This window comes from Molothrus aeneus, chromosome 20 (assembly GCF_037042795.1).
Source record: "Molothrus aeneus isolate 106 chromosome 20, BPBGC_Maene_1.0, whole genome shotgun sequence".
NCBI classification, from domain to species: Eukaryota; Metazoa; Chordata; class Aves; order Passeriformes; family Icteridae; genus Molothrus; species Molothrus aeneus.
In genome coordinates this window covers 7,072,188-7,085,216 of record NC_089665.1, presented here as the reverse complement: position 1 = coordinate 7,085,216, position 13,029 = coordinate 7,072,188, and the positions used below count along the sequence as shown (strand labels likewise).

Below are 13,029 nucleotides of genomic sequence, written 5' to 3'. Positions count from 1 at the left end.
ACACACGCCGCCTGTCGCGACACTCGCTCCCAGCCCGCCTCGTCGGGCTCTCCCCCGCTCAGCGCGAAGCTCCCAGGGCCCCCGGTAGCCCCGGCGCCCTCGTTACCTGTCCCCGGTACCGCGCACACGGCCCCGGATCGCGATAGTGCGGCAGCTATCGCGACAGGAGTGCCGTCAGGGGGAAGGGGGGATTGCGGTCGCAGTGCGAGCACATCCTTTGTGTGATTCTTTCCCAAGAAAAGTGTCTTTTTGCGAGAGACTCGTGGGCTGGTTTGGGCTGGAAGGGACCTCCAAGCCCATCTTTGCCACGGGCAGGGAACAGGTATCGCCAATAAATCATCCGCCGTTTTTATTCCCCACCAACCGATTTTCAAGTGCCTGAAGAAGAAGAAGAAGAAAACTGCAGAGCTGGACTCCAGTTCTCAGTGCACTCGTGCAGCAAAGTGCTGAGATGGTTTTGGTTCTGCAGCGTGTGAACCTCCCCGACCAACACCTGCGAGGGCTCACAGACGTCTCTCACCCTCCCCTGGTAGCTCTAGGTACAAGTTTAGGATAAATCACAGATGCAGGTTGATAAGTTCAACCAGAATTTGTTCTGCTCACTTCTTCCTGCAGTCCTATATTTTTCCCTAGTCGCATTCTCAAGAAAATACAAGTTTTTCTGGAAAACTTTTTTTCAGCAATACTTTTTTCCTCCTTATTGCACAAACCCGGTTCTTTGTTGCTCCGGTCGCTTCGGGAGAGGAGGGAGCTGGGAGCTCTCAGGAGATAAGGTTGGGTTCCTAAGTGATGTCATTTGTGCTGGAGCAACGGTGGTGACTTTGTGATGGAATAAATCCTCCTGGACGTGTTGGGGCTTTGTGATTGTGTGTGTGTGTGCACTGTGGAAACTTCGTCTGATTCAGCAGCCGGCTGAGAAAATTCTGTGCTCCACAGGCAGTGAGGGAATAGAGTGATGAGAGTTGCATTTTCCTTTCAGCCTCTTTATCTCTGATCAGGGCTTTTTAAGAATTTGAACTTGTTAAGAGTCTGTTCATTTAAGTGGGTGCATAAAGCAGTGGGGAAAGATGCTGTTCAAGGGTCTTACAGGTGTTGGAGGTGGGGAGAGCAGAGTTTTGCAGCCAGCAGCAGAGTGAAGGATTCAGGGAGAGCTTTTAGGGGGGTCTGGTGTCCTGTAAAGCCAGTCCAGAGGGTCTGGAAACTTGGAGAGGAAAAGCAGTGATAACAGAAAGCAAGCTTAAAGCAAATGCATTCACTATTAATTTTCAGCAGAGGAATATTTGGATCAAAAGCGAGTAAGAGTCAGAGGGTAAGGTTTGCAATTAACACAGGATCTAAGCTTCCATAGAAGAAATGGAAGAAATGCTTCCATAAAAGAAAGGCTATTTGTTTTCCAAATGATATTTACACTGGGTAGAATTTCTGAGGTGAAGAAAGGAGAATTGCCCCTTGTCTGGGGGAGCACAGGTCGAGCAGGAGCTGGAAGAGGAGTTGATGAATTGGCTGTAATTCGCAGGCATCGCTTCAAATATTTTTAATATTTCTCAACTATTTTAAGAAGCTGTATTGAATTCCAGCCCAAGCAGCCTGATAGTCTGGAGAGAGGAAGGATGCGTATTGCTGGAGCAAGAATTAAGCAAAAATAGATAAATCTGACATAATGGATGACAAGGGAAAGCTGATTGCTGAAAGATGCTGGCATGCTCTATTTTTGCATGCTTGGCATATATTCTGTTGTGTTACATGGCTTTTGAAGTGTAAAAAAAAAGAAATCTCATTTTGTGCTGAGATAAAAGAAAAAGCAGGTGCTTAAATTCTGTTAAGGATCAGCTTTGATACTGACATGAAGTAGTGACCTCGCTTGCATTTACCCCCCTGTCATTTTGTGAACTTCTCAATTGAATAAATAATTCACTTAGCACCAAATAAATGCCATTTAATAAGATGGTATTTTTGATCCCCCTTTCACTTCACATTGCAAACAGTTTCACACGTTTTCAGCTTGAGCACAGCCTGGGGTGCTATTTCTGTTAATAGCATTAAAAATATGTTGGAGAATGTCCACATAGTATTGTTTTTTCTCCAAATGTGAAATTAAGGAATCGTTGTGTTCTCTGCAGCTTGGATATTTGCCTTCATTTAAGCCTTATTTGTATTTGTTTCAAGTTGTCCTCTGATAGATAAGCTTTTGTATCTATGCTTGCTTCTGGGAATGGTTGCCAGATCAAGAGAAGTAAGGATTTTTGTCAAGGACTGAAGTATCTATCTCTATTTCCCAGAAGCTCATACAATGTGCAAGAGCCTCAGCTTGTGTCCTGTGCTGCACTTGCTGAAATGCCTGGATGTGGGATAGAAACTTTTATCAGTGCTTCCAGTGCAATGTTTTACTTTTTCACATTGGTTTGTCCATTCATTTTTACTCTTCTTCATTTTTGACCATGACTTGTTACTGGCCAGCACACAGAGATGGGGAGAGGAGGAAATAGAAAGTTTTGCCCTGGCTGGCCTCACCCCAAAAACCTCCATCACCAAAACCTTTTATATCCTGTATATTCCTGGCTCACTCATCTTTGGTGAGGCAACAGTGAGACGAGAGTCACAGATTTATGAAGTGACTTGCAGGATTCTGGGATTTATGGAGTTGCTAAATACACCACCCAGGACACAGCCACAGCCTGATTTGTTTGAGTTATTTAACAGATGATCAGCACTTTTAAAGAATTGCTTTAAGAACATGCAGTTCACTGAAATGCTACGCCCAGCAGGTGAGTAACAGGTCACTCTGTTGTGGAGTAGTACGCTCACTCTTCAGAGGCTGACTTTGGGGTAAGATGCCCCTGAGATGAGTAAAAGTTTCACAATTTTCTGCATCTGTAATGAGTCTACCACCCCACCCTTTCCAATTTTCAGCATTTGAGATGTTTAAACAGTTTAAAACGTTCTCAAACTAGGAAGTGAAGTGAGTAATTCAATTTTTTATTCCTTGTGTGGTATGCCACATTCCCATTTTCCCATTGTATTTTGTGACTTGTGTTGAAATCTTTTACCACACAGATCTTGGAGCAATTTTTTCTTTTAATTACAGATTGTTACTTTGACTGTGAATGCTAAACTGAGTTTGTCACATTATTAATCTTTCTACTTTCAAGAAATAAAAGCTTTCCAAATACTGATTGAGGAACAGAGCTCCTGAACAGGCATTCTGCTGGCTGACATCCAGAAAAGTTGTTCTGAACTTTACCCAGAGATATTTTTCCAAGGGGTTGTAATCTTTCTGATTAAAAAGCTGATTTTACTGTCCAAGCAGGGCATATAGCTTGGCCTATACCAGGAGCTGACAGAGACCTCTATGTTCATCTACTGCTGGTTCCTATGTTTTTAGTAATTTGATTTAAATGAACACTTAAAAAGCCAGCAGCTGTAGCTTATGGCTGATCCAACCTCAGAGAACCCTGTAGGTCCCTTTTCCTTACTTCAGCACATTCTGTCTGGGTGTCTCTCCACACCTCCCCACTCGTTTTGTATTTGTTCTGTGTTTGCTATAATTATTCCCCCATTGTGCTTCAGAATTATTCTTGGTTTATGTATATTCCCATTGCTTAACTTGTTTATGCTGTGTGTGAAGATTAGTCCAAGTTTCCAGGGTTTATGAGGAAAATGGTGATATTTCATTCTTGGAATAATTTCTCAGGAATGCAGTTTGGCTGCAGCTTGGATTTGGTAGTGAATAGTGGGGGTGTAACACTGGGGGATGAAAACTGGGAAAGATTTTTCATGTGAGTTCCCAAGTCCCGTGCAGGGATTCTGGAGTGCTTGGAATGTGTGGAGCACTGGGTTGTTGATGTATTTAGAGATAAGTGAATTGTTCCAGGCTTTTAAATAGACGCATTGATGGGTGTACTAGGGGGAAATGCTTTAGAAAACAGGTTCTCTGTAAAAGCAACACATCTGAGACAAACCTTTAAGTAAATTCTGCTGAATTAGGTGACAAACCCTGCCTGCAGCAGGTGTGGGTCCTGTAGGATCTTCAGTGGGCAAGGAGTCCTAACATTTAATTTCTTACGGTGTCTGTAGTAAAGGTGATGCAGAAAAGGTGAACCATGAAAGTGCAGCTATTTTTAGTTTTAAAGAAAAAAAAAAGGCAGTCAGAAAATGATCTACTAAGTGATACATTGCTGACGTCTGTAGTGCAGCCAACCCAATTAAGGTGCCATATATTGTTTCCAGCAGGGTTCTGATTGTTTCTAATTTGGGAACCACGCGAGAGCAATGGAAATAGGTGAAACGCCGTGCTCTGCTCTGCAGAGTGATCTAGCATCCAGTTTCTCTGTAATTTCCCTCCTCATCCTGGGACAATCTCCCTGGCCTGGATAAGGTGGGAGCCAGATATGCAAAAAAAAAAAAAAAGAAAAACAAAAACAGCTCCTGCGTATTTTTGTTGGTAAAATATCCCATAAGTCAGTGCTAAACACTGTGGATTATTTTCTCATTTCCTGGCCCCTGCATATCCTTTGCTGTATCCTGCTGTCCCTCTGCTTGCCTTCATGTTGTTAAACTTGGAGTGTGCATGTTGGAGGATGTGTGTCTCACAGTCCTGCCCTTTCCTGTGGCTGTCCCTTGCCACTCATTTTGTTCCTCTCTGTAGACAGTTGCTGCATGGAGAGCACTTTCAAAAATACTGCAAGGTGACTGTCTTGAGCCAATACCACGTATATCTATGTATATATGTATAGATCTAGTTTAAATTCTGTTGGAAGGAAATCTTTGTACGAACCTTTTTCAGAAAATTATGCAGATGCTCCCACTCTCCGGAGTAAACTTCCTCCTCTGCTTATCTTTTTTTAAACCTGGAATGAAAAACAGCTTGTCTTCTTAACATCTGGAAAAGGGAGCCCTTCATGCCTACTTTATATTCTTTTATCCAGCATTGTTCTTCATTCATCCTTCTGTTCTGGCACTGGTTTTCTTAATTTGTTGTCTTCTAAGCTGGAGGAATGTCATGTGCTTTGGCTTTGTTGTGGACAGGGAAAATTAGGGATTTGCTTGCCCTTCACTTCCAGCTCATCAATGTGTTCTGATTCTGGGTTGGTTTTTATTTTCTTCAGCTACAGCAAAGCCCTCAGCTTTTGCCTGGAATGGGTGGTGTGTTCCTGGAGCTGGTAATTCGTGCATTCCTTAACTTTAAATTGTTCACAGCTCTGCTGAGCATTTGTGAATGAGTGTGGAGGAAAATCAATACATGAAAAAGCCAGAGTAGGGGAGGAAAAGAGCTCTTCCAGCACCTTTTCCTGGTCACACCATTGCCTGATTTAGTTTTTGTGTCTGTGAACTCTTTAGTGTTTAAATTTAGAAATGGATTGTTTTGGAACAAGTCACTTTTAAGATCGTTTCCAGGAGATTTGTGTGTAATTTAATCCCATTCAGGTTTGCTGCTCTCTGATCTGCTTGTTCTGCAAGACTTCAGGTTCTCTATTTCCCTGTACTTCTCCCACTATATTCTACAAATCTGTTGGGGTTTTTTTCCAGTCAAAACTGCAGCAGCATATATGAATCCTTTTATAACTTTTCTGTTCCCTGTTTGTATTCATTGACAAGTTAAAAAATGTAACTTCATTCTCTCTGAAGGATCTCATTAGTGATTATTATTCAAATACTCTAGAAATTGAATGTGTGTAGTTTAAAAATTAGCCTGAATAATATATTTAGTATTTCTGCTGTATATTCTCTTATGTTTACTATTAATTTCCAACACTGCTTAGTTTAATATTTCAGGACATCTTTTTACTTAGAGCTTATCAATGAGTGAAGTTGCTGATGAAGAACAAAAAGAAATTCTTCTCAGAATGTGATAGTCCAACATAACATCTCAACCACTTGAATTTAAGTTGAGACAGGAAAGAATTAAGATTTTTCCATACTTCCATCTAGTGTGCATGAGGGAAATTGCATCCATGGCTAAAATCCCAGCCTAGCAGTTCCAGTTGGGCAAGGATCATCATCCACTGGTCTTTGTTAAGCAGTTACTGCTGATGAACTGACAGGTTTGAGATCAGAGTATTTATGTGGTGGTACCTTTGTGATGTCCATAAAATGGTGACATGTGAAGTTTGAGAAAAATCACCTTTCACCATGTGGTGTTCGTGCTCTCCTTCACTGTGTTCTGCTCTATTTACTTGTCACTCGTGCTAGGATTTCAGCTGCTTGATTTATGAATTATTGCTATTGAAATAAAATTAAAGTGGCTGTTCAGTTATTTAAGAGCCAATTAAATCTGATTTTATTCTGATGTAACATTTCCAGTGAAAGGGCATAAAACGCAGTCTGTGGGGGAAAGTTAGATCTAAAAATGGTTAGTGTTTATTTTTTATAATCTGTCCTTTCAACAGCTTGGCTTGGCAAATAAAATCCTTTGCAATCTCACAGCAGTGACTGCAGATGTTAGAAGTTACTCTGTATAAGAAAATAAAACAGGTTTGGTGCTTTCAGTGATCCTGTTTAAACCTTTAGCTGTGGCTGCTTGTTGGAGAATGTATCCAGCCAGGGGAGAGGAATTTGCAAAGCTTTTGGAGAATATAATTTATTTACCAGCCTTTGGTGACTTTGAAAGGTAGAAACAAAGGGTCTTTTGGGACAAACGTTTCTCAAATCCTGGGCTGTGCTGTCCTGAGGGATCAATGTTAGAATTAGTTGAGTTTCCAGTATCAGATTGTGCTAATTACTGCGAGGTCCCTGCTCACAGGGGACACTCAGGACGAGATGCTTTGAGAAGTGCAGCCCAAGAACCTCATTCATGCACGGATAGAGATGGGCCACAAGTGTTGTATTGGAGAGCCAAATTCACTCTTGAAAATCTGCTGGGGCATGGACACTCTAAAAAACTGAAGTCACCAGAAAATATCCTGCCAAGACTTGTAGTCCTGAATTTAAATAGCAATAAATACAGCAAGTGGAGAATGAGCAGGTACTTTTCATTACATGTGGCAATTAAAATGTGTCTCTTGGTAGTGGTGTTTCATACTAGGGGAAATGACAGTGCAAATCCCAGTTTTCTTCTGACAATTTCACGCTGTACATGATATCTTCCGTGAGCATGGAGGGTGCTGGCTGAGCCTGTTTCAATATGAAGAGCCTGGTTTGCCTTATTTTTTTTTATTAAAAATAAATCATATTGATGTGGATGTAATTTTATTTGTGACTAGACAAGCCTGCACTAGCCAGCTCTCAGGTTTGTGGCGTCTGTCTCCAACAAGATCATAGATATGGAGAAAATGATTTATTTTAGTATCCAATGCTCAGATAAAACTCTGGTTTTGTGCAGATGGCACTGAAAGGATAACGCATAGCTCGGACAAATTTGTATAAACCACCATGTATTTCTACTAGAATCCAAATCTCCAGTACATCAGTAATATTGAGGTTCATATTTTTGTAACCTGTGGTTTTTTGGGGGTTTTTTTTGTGTATATTAATTAATTGCTGAGTGTAGAGATTGGTGGGGATGGTGTGCTCTGGTCTGGCTGCTCTGTGCATCTTGGAGGGTTCTTCCAGCTGCCCAGCCTGGCACTCTGCAGAGCTGTTGGGAATTGTCTGGTTGATCTTGGAGAATGCTTTGGGGTTTTGGAATGGAAAGTGTGTAAGAGTGTGAGGGTGCTCAGCTTTTTGGAGAGGGCTGGAGATGGCCCAGGTGTTTGGGAGGGACCTGCTCCTCCCTCAAAGGCTTTTATAAAACACTTCAGTTGAGCACAATCAAATTCTGATAGCGGCACTAATTCTAAATAAGTGTTTGCTAAACAACGTTAATGGATTTAAAATGTTTTTAGGAATAGTTATTAGTCCTTCAGTCTCGTATGGTGAAGGGAGTTTTGTCTCGATGGGGGGCTGCCATTTTAATGCTTCCTGGCAGGAGGCCTATTTTGATCATGCAAATTAGGTTGGAAAAAGTAGGCTAAGCCATTAAAAAGTAGGAGAGATCATAAAATTTTAAATTTTTAAGGTGACTGTTTTTCTAATTATTAACATTTTCTGTTATCATCGTTCACATGTGTCACTTCATTTCCCTTAATTCTCGTGTCCTCATCCCTTAACTCTGACAGCCTCAGTGCTGGTTGCTCTTGCATCCACCACTCCAAATGGAAGCCTCAGTCCATTGGCTATTTTATTCCCAGCAAGGTGCTTGGAAATATTGCCACGTGGTGTGTTTTGCTGTATAATTAGAAATGCAGATATGGTCTTTTTACTTGCACCCATGGTTAATTTTTTCCCATTCCGTTAACATTAATAGGGACTGAAGGTTAAGCTTACGTAAACTCCAGTTATTTGCAGGGTTCTTGTTGGCAATGGAATTCATTCTGGGAAGTGGGAAAGGGGCACATGGGTGAGGATTGGAGGCAATGCCCAAAGAGGGCTGATCTCAGGGGGGAAGACACCAGGGTTTTCACCAGGATCTCATCAGGGTTTCGTCTTCCCCACCAGTTTCTGGGCAGAACAGGGTGACACAGCACTGATGGAACACAGGGTCCCTCTGGGAGTGTGGGGAAGAGCTCCCAGTTCCCTCCAGGAGCCACATGGATCCTGCAGGAGCTCTGCAGCCCATCCCTCACATCCTGCTCCTCTGGGCAGCCAGTGCGTCAGCAGAATAACTGCCTTGGTGCCCATAGGCTTGCAAGCTTCATTTAATCCTATTAATTTTTAATAGAAAATTAATATTAAGCCAGCATACTTTGAACATGGCTTTGCCTGTGCTCAGAAAGACCCTCAGCTCACGTTTGCTTTGGAGTGTTGGATCCTGCAGGAACAAGACCCTCCTGGAGCAGTTTGGGGCTAGGAGCAGAGGGATGCTGTCCCCTTCAGCAGGTCCAGTAGCATTGCCATGTTCCACCTCAGTGATCACAAATGTTGTTTGGATTTCAAATCTCTCTCTCCAGAAGGGGTGTTGGGTGTGCCATGCATGGATAAACTGAGAGGAACTGGGCATTTCCAGCTCAAAATGTGCAGCAAATGTATTTGTGTCAATTTTCACTGCGCTGACCCCACCGGAGGCTGATGGGAAATGCCAACAGTGGGGTATCAATTTTTCAGGGACTTCAGTTAATACTAATCTATGCAATTTAGGGGTGATGTTGTGCAAAAAAAAAAGTATATTTTTAATTGCCATTTTCAGCTTTGCTGCAGTTGATCTTCTGCAGCCTCCAGAACAGTAAACTCAAAACAGGAAGGTCGACTCTTGGAGCTGATGGTATCTTTGCCCTTAAGAGAGATTCTGGGAAAGTAAGCTGCATTCCTTAGCTCTTGCAACCCTTTTTAATTGTTTTTTCTCACAACCTTAGCCTGATCTTATCACCCAAGTAATTGTTGCATCATATTTGCTTTATTGTCCCTGCTGGGATGCCAGATAATTGCTTTATACCTTTTAATGGAAAGTGTTTGGGAAGCCTTTTACCTCTGGGACATAGATGAGCGGTGCTGCAACTATTGCAACAGTTGCATTTATCCCATTTTTCTGAAGCTGGATGGGAATCCAGCAGGAGAAGGCTTGGGTGGCTGGCACCTTCTCTGGAACTGAGTAGCAGCCATAAAGTTACTCGGTGTTTTAAACCCCATCATAAAAGTAAAGCTGCCAGCTCTGCTGTGCCTTGTGTTTGGGTATATCTTATCTGCGGGAATATTCAGCCAGACTTTCCCTTATGAAGTAGTATTGTAGGGTATTAATTATTCATAGTCAGTTTAATTCTTCTTTCTTGCATATTTAATTGTAATAGCATGCTGTATGTCACAGTGATTTCCCAGAAGAACTGTACACCAAAGGCAAACCATTCAGGTATATAGTCTTAAATACATCCGTGCTAATCTTTGTTGTTTAATTTTGGAGCAGAATGGGATATTATCAGATGTTTCTTGCATGGAAACAATTATGCAAAATCATGATTTCACTTAATCTTTTCAGCTGAAATTTTCGAGCTGAAATAGCTGGTTTGATTTCCACTGATGACGTTTGCGTTGTCTTGCTTATTTTATGAGGAAAAAAATGCTTAATGGGAGGGAGGACGTGACTTTTGTTTTCTTCTCTGCAGTGGGGGAGCCTTTATCAAAGACTTTGGAAGTGTCTATCGATTCCTTGCAGAAGATGAAGGAAGGGAATAAGATTTTTATTGAGTTTTTTTCAGTGATCAGAATAGCAATGCCAAATGCTTGTGTGATTAAGATTTTTTTAAACTTTTTTTTTTTTTAACGACTGTGATGGGCTCTTAGTGCTTGATGTGAGAAAATATTGGAGGCACAGGAACTGCAAATGCATTCACAATTTGATTTGCATTACCCTCCTTGCAGAGCTGTTTCTCGCTTGTAAGACACTTGGTAAAGCCAAATCCCTCGTGTTTGGAGAGCAGGATTGTTCTCGGAGATTTACCGTAGGAGTTTAAACTTCTGAAAAATCTGTTTACAATGTGTCTGAACTGGAGCATAGAGGACACAGTAGAGACTGTTATCTGTTTACTGCTCAGATAAGGAGGTGGAATAGATTGCTGGCCTGTTTCTGAACTCTGCTTAATGAATGGTTGCTAGGCAAATTGCATCTCAATCAGCTTAATCCTCAAGATGTCATTTACAGGTCTGCTCTTTGTGAGGGCCAGAACCGTGCGCTTTCAAACTGCACAGGCCAGAAATTGCTAGCAAAGCAGCTTAGAATAGCTTGTTCAAAAATTCAGTGTACATGTGCTGCTGAGCTGCCCAATTTAAAGTGCCTGTTGTCGCAGGGCCGTCACTGCCTGGCCATGCGCGAGATGAGGCGTGCGGTGATAGACAGGAGGCAGCAGCATCCTTAGCACCGTTTCTGGATCAGCACAGCCCACACCACCACGTTTTGGCACTGGATTAACGTGAAAGAAAAGCGTTTCTAAATGGGGACCGCACTGCTGACGTGATGAAAGGTATTTCTGCTTTGGCTGAGTTCGCTCGGAGCCGGGTGTAATGTCGGGGTGCGTACATGGGACACGGTTAACAGGTGGGAACAGGAGCTGGTGTCACCTGGCACGGGACAGGGGGCTGGGGCTGGCCTTGGTGAGAGAGCTGTAGTCAGGAGAGGGCACAGGCTGGTTGTGGGAAAGCTCCACGCTGCCTCTGGAACGTTGGACTTTCTCCTGCGGCGTCAGGCGAGAGCCAATTAATGGCATATGCTGGCATGTGGGATGCCCACATACATTAGGCTCATGGTTTAGTCCAAAGGAAAAAGTTTCCTAATATAGTTAAGCTTTAACAGTCCCTTTGTAAAGAAAGATAACAAGATACTGGTTTTATTGGTTTCCCATGACAGCAATTAATCTTGTTGCGGGCAGTGCATTGTTCTTTGCATGGCTACACCTTCCTTTCCTTTGAAATACATCCTCTGAGTGCTGTGTGTCATGACACCGAACACTCTAAAGGCAAACTGGAAAAGGCTGGACTTGTTGAATACAAAGGGCATTTTACAACTGCTCATGGTCACCTTGTGCTGATATGAAATGTCCTTCACATGACACGGTTATTAAAAATACAGGTGTGAGTATACTGAGTGAACTTCGCAGTACTTGCATAGTTGGGGTCTGTGCAGCTTTTGTTTTATTCAAAAATACTGGGTTGGTTGGTTTTTTTTAGGAAAAGATGGCATTAAAGCATTGAGAGCCTCTCCAAATAAAACATAAATAAAATATTCCACCTCAGTCACAGGCAAAATGACAGTGGTGCTTGCATCTTTACACTGTGGATGGGAAGAGGGCTGTCGAACAGAAGACTTTGTGATCAGAGAGTGCTTTTCATGCAAATGAAGATTTTTATTACGTGCTGCTGAATCAGGGGCTTGTGTAGCGAGAACAGCACAGAAGTGATAAGATCACTTTGTCATAGCTTGAAATTTTGCCCAGCGTGTCTTTCAGATTGCTGAAACGAGCAAGAAACACTCTTATTAAGGGCACAGCAGTAACTGATACAATGTTTGGGGGGTAGGGCTGTTGTTTCTTGGTAGGGTCTGTCTGCAGGGTTCTGCCTCATGTCCACAGCCCTGATTGCAAAGCAAGGAGGAGCTGCAACCTGTAGGTCACCCTGTGCAGCAGCGAAGTCCTAAAAGCTGTTCCTGATGGGATCCCTGTTCTGCTGAATGAATGGGTATGGAATCTCCTCTGTGCTGTAAGCCAGGAGCTGATAGCATTGATCAGAGCAGAGCTGTCCATCCTTTTGCCCGTTCCCAGGTCGTGCAGGGGCTCTCTGCACCTGCCACGGGGGCTGTATTTTGCTGCAGAAGGCACTCATCCAGAACTGCCTCTGTTGAGTTTTCCTTTTGCATTTGTTAGCTAATATCATCTTCCCAATGTCCTTTCTTTCATGGTTAGAACCGGTTTGGTTTAATGAGGGCTGTTGTTGCCAACAGGGGAGTGGATATGTGTGGTGGAGCAGGCATCTCAATCTTCCCTTGCAGATGGGGAGGTTCAGCATCCTGACATGACCTTGGTGAAAGTTCTCTGGCGTGTTACTTTCCCTCTTTATTTATCTCCTTTCTGTGTAGCAGCTTTTGCTTCCAGGGAAGTGTCTGAGCTATTGGAAATCTGTCCTCTCTTCTCTTCCCCTCTCCAGAGACATTGTCAGCGTAACACCCAAACTACTTAGATTGACGCCTGAATATTCTGCTTTTGCACAATCAGGAGGCATTCAGTGAAAGTAGCAAGAGGAGAAGAAGTTTAAGATTTAGGACTGACATTTTTAGATACTTTTCAATCCATAATTTTGCACAGTCTTGATGAGGAAGGTCAGAGACTTCCTTCACATGGGGTGCCCCTGTGTGTATGTGTTGAGCATCCAAATGTACAGCACGGGGGAAAAACATTCCTAACAGTCATCAGATTGCAGTGTGGAGTTGTTCATATTTCAGATTCTTATCTGAAGAATCTAGGAGCAAAATCCAACCCTGCATGTTCCTGGAGAGTTTCAGAGCAGTAGGATGGAACCTTTTGCCTGTTTTTCTCATGCAAATTATGGTAAGGATTATTCAGTGTTTAAAATCTG

At 42.6% G+C, this 13,029-nt stretch overlaps 1 protein-coding gene across 2 annotated transcripts in view; it reads left to right on the top strand.

Annotated features, from left to right (window-relative positions):
- The window catches only part of FAM222B (family with sequence similarity 222 member B), a 34,500-nt gene that overhangs the window by 278 nt on the left and 21,193 nt on the right, over positions 1 to 13,029 (top strand). The gene's annotated exons all lie outside the window — the stretch shown is intronic.